The sequence below is a fragment of the Sesamum indicum genome, linkage group LG7, assembly GCF_000512975.1.
Source record: "Sesamum indicum cultivar Zhongzhi No. 13 linkage group LG7, S_indicum_v1.0, whole genome shotgun sequence".
Taxonomy (NCBI): Eukaryota; Viridiplantae; Streptophyta; class Magnoliopsida; order Lamiales; family Pedaliaceae; genus Sesamum; species Sesamum indicum.
In genome coordinates, this window is record NC_026151.1 from 3638010 (window position 1) to 3641779 (window position 3770).

The window sequence follows — 3770 nt, forward strand, 5'->3', positions numbered from 1 at the left end:
GAAGCCAAGTCAAATTGACATGAATTTAAACAGTCCAATGATTTGAGCGGCAAAATTATTGAAGCTCAAACACGGTTATAATCTATTAAGTTAAAAACAACTGACTATCTAAAGAAGCGCAACAAAGGGAAATCAATAGTTGAAGACAAAATGTACAGATGTAAATGCTTAGAGCCTATTCTGTCAGCAAAATTTGTGTTACTTGCCATAGAACATGCTTATCCCCCATGGAGTTTAACTTACAAGGTAATGACAAATGCAATGTCAGGAGAAGGGAAAGCAACATCACTTTACATAGGTAAGGAGCATCAAAATCAGTGGTTGGACATGACTTCTCCATCATTAAATGTTGAATCAACCATTTGCTAAAGTCATGTCCAGCCACACATTTTAATGCTCCCTACTTATGCAAGATGATGTTTTCTCTATTCTTGAAATTACATTTCCCATTACCTCTTAACTTAAACTCCATATGGAGAAATATATGCTATGGCATGTAAGACAATAGCATTCTGCTGACAAAATAGGCTTTAAGCATTTACATTTGTACGTTTTGCTTTCAACAATTGATTTTGCCTTGTTGTGCTTCTATGGAAAACTGGTTGTCTCCAACCTAACAAAAGCATTGTATATGAGCTCCAATAATCCAATAATTTTATTGCTCTAGTCATTGGGCTATTTAAATTCATGTAATCTTGACCTCGCTCTAGGAGAGATAGGTGAAGCTCTTCTTAATTTCACCTTTCAGAGTCCTAAGCGACTTTGTATAGTTGAAAAAATGTGTTCTCCATGTGTCTTTTAATAGATTTGTCATCTTTAAGAGAATACGTGGATTTTTTTATTTTAATATTAGATTGATTGAGTATGTTTCTCACCCTTTTATGCATCATAGATACTCAATTTCACTCAATGTGAAATTCTCAAACAAGTATTATTTCAGTACCCCAAGAAATTATTTCATTTTTATGTAGCTCGTCAACTTAGTTCACAAGTATCCAATGGTTTGTACCAGGATCTCTTATCCAATACAGCTATCTAGCATAATCAATGCACAAAAACTCACTCCTCAATGATAAATTCAGTGCCTCGATGCCCATTCCAACAGAAGAGTTTAAGAGGTAGTACCTCATTTGTGGCAAAAAACAATTTGATGTTGCTCATTGTTGGTGCATGTTGAGTTATGTGATTTGCATGAGCATCTTGACCTTGAGATACCCGTGCAAAGTTGCTAACCCAGTTCAAGGTGAGAGAATATCTTCTTTATCCCTTGAGCTTGCAATTCTATCGAATTGAACTTTTTTGTGGAGATTCAAGGAAGATTTAAATTTCATAGGATGTTCTTGCACAAGAGCCATACCCAATCTGTAGTCACAAATTAACTTAAGTCGGAGGGTTTTCTGCATGTTTGAATGAAAAAACAAAAAAAAGGAAGTCAACTTCACTAAATAGAACGGAATACGAAATCGGTAAATGGGCATTCATGTTTTCAGAATAGACTCATCACTTATGTTATGAAAAAGGCACATAGCACCTTTTAATAAAATTAACATACATAGAATATATATTTACTGACAACATCTACATTACCACAAAAAGAATAAAACGAGACAAATTTTGTTTAGTTATAGGATCAAACAAAGTTAGATATATAACCACATCATTATTCGATGTGCTTATGCAGCACAACATATTTTAATGAAATACTATCGTGAATAAAACATGAGAACATTAAGAACAAAGTAAGAAAACACTAAGACCAAGGTTATCAAATAGAAAATGTAAAGTATAGAAGTGTGATCGTGCAGACAATGTACAAACTCTAAAAGGCTCAAGTACTCGTATCAAAGACAAAACACTTAGGCAAGAAAATTGTATAAGGTCTAGAGGATAGAATGAGAATCTGTCTCGAGCCCATTACATGGAAGTGTCTAGCAATCCCATCCATGAAACATATCTCAAAATGGAAGTCACAAAAGATAAAGAATAATCAATACCAAACACATGAGGGAATGCATACATGTAACATGTCCTAAACTGAGATGTGATTTCATGTGTAAACTTTCTCAATACCAAACTTTCTTAATGCAGAAGACAACCATCTAGGACAGAGTATACCTGAAACTAATATCATATCATGGATTCATAATTAAAGTATAAACATCATCATCATTTTGACATTGTATTTCATATGCTTTCACTTAAAATTCCAAATGCGTGGAGTGAGACAATAATAGTTTCTGAATCTGACCCATCCCTCTCTCATTCATTCCGTTCTTTTTTGGAAATAAGTTGTCGAGCTTACGAGTGTCATCCCCGTACTGATGTCATAAATTGCCTTTAAAAAATGCCTAAAATGAATTAATATAAACTCCAGGATTTATATGTATTTTCCTCTGTGAAAAATTAAAAACCAACATGCAACTTATCCAAGTTATGCCACTTGATCCAATGCTGAAACTTAGAACATTAAGCAGTCAGTTAATACAAAACAGAGGAGCCAAGATAAGTTGTTAAGATCTATACAAAATTCAAGAAAACCAAGATCTAACAAAGTTATCAGTTCAAGAATTCATAAAAAGTGCAAATCAGTCCGTATCAGTCAGTAGATGCAATGAATCAACGCAGTCCGGAAAAATAAGGGAGGAAACAATCTGAACAGAAAACATCTTAAATCCTTCCCAGTTTCCACCAAATCACACACATTCATGCCGGAATCAAAAGTTAACAAGAAATGAAGAAAATTGACATTAAATTTCACATGCAACCAAAACAATCAACACAACAAGGATCTAAGAAACTACCTCTGAGAACCATCAGAAACGCTCAAGGGAAAACCATGGCGGAGGTTCTGAAGGAGGAGGCGGAGGTTCTGGAGGAGGAGGTGGAGGTTCTTGAGGGCGGAGGAGGAGGTTGTACGATGGAGGATTTCTGACGAGGGGTTTAGAAAGAAGCAGGCGATAATCAAGAGCGCAAGTGCCATGGATGATATGCGGCGCTGAGAGTGACAGTTCTTTTTATAGTGCAGTAAAAAGCGCAGACATGAGTAGGTCAAAATCAGGTTTCCCAATGAGGACACAACCTGCGAAAATCCAGTGGGCTCAAATCTTTGTCAGTGTACTCTGCCCCCTAATTCTACTACTCATCATCATGTAATAAATAATTTTATATAAAACAAACTATGGCATTTCATGAAATTTCAATTGAACTTTAAAATCTATTTGTTAGGGTTGCAGTGTTTATGCTGAAATAAATTAAACCCTAAAGAATTTCCATTCATGATTTTATTTGTGAGTAGTAAGAATTAAACAAAATTTATATGAGTTTGATTATAAATTTTTTATCATTTCAGAATCATCAATTAATTGAAATTTTTTTAACTGAAGACGATTGTATTCTGAAAAATTCATCCAATTGAATATTTCATGATATATATAGCGTAGTAATTAATCTTCCTGTAAGCTTGATTGTACTTAATTCTCACAATAGTATCTGGAAAATTCATCCAATTGAATATTTCATGATATATATGGCGTAGTAATTAATCTTCCTGTAAGCTTGATTGTACTTAATTCTCACAATAGTAAGATCAATATGAAAAATAGTTATTAACGTAAAATTTAAATCAAATTGAGATGATCACCTGCATGGAATTACTACGTGAATCTGTTGTGTTTAGCATGCACTAGTTACGACAAAAATTGTCTGGTTTAAACTTAGTGTATGGAGTTGCAGGTATAATCAATCCATTCCAGCAGCTCAAGGAGGAATTT

General features: G+C 34.1%; 1 long non-coding RNA gene across 1 annotated transcript in view; it reads right to left on the reverse strand.

Annotated features, from left to right (window-relative positions):
• The window catches only part of LOC105166119, a 5679-nt gene extending 2560 nt beyond the window's left edge, over positions 1-3119 (reverse strand). The window contains exons 1-2 of the long non-coding RNA XR_848142.2: positions 2802-3119; positions 1126-1397 (exon numbers count right to left, since the gene is read on the reverse strand). This is a non-coding gene — a long non-coding RNA (uncharacterized LOC105166119). The remainder of the gene's footprint in view (positions 1-1125; positions 1398-2801) is intronic.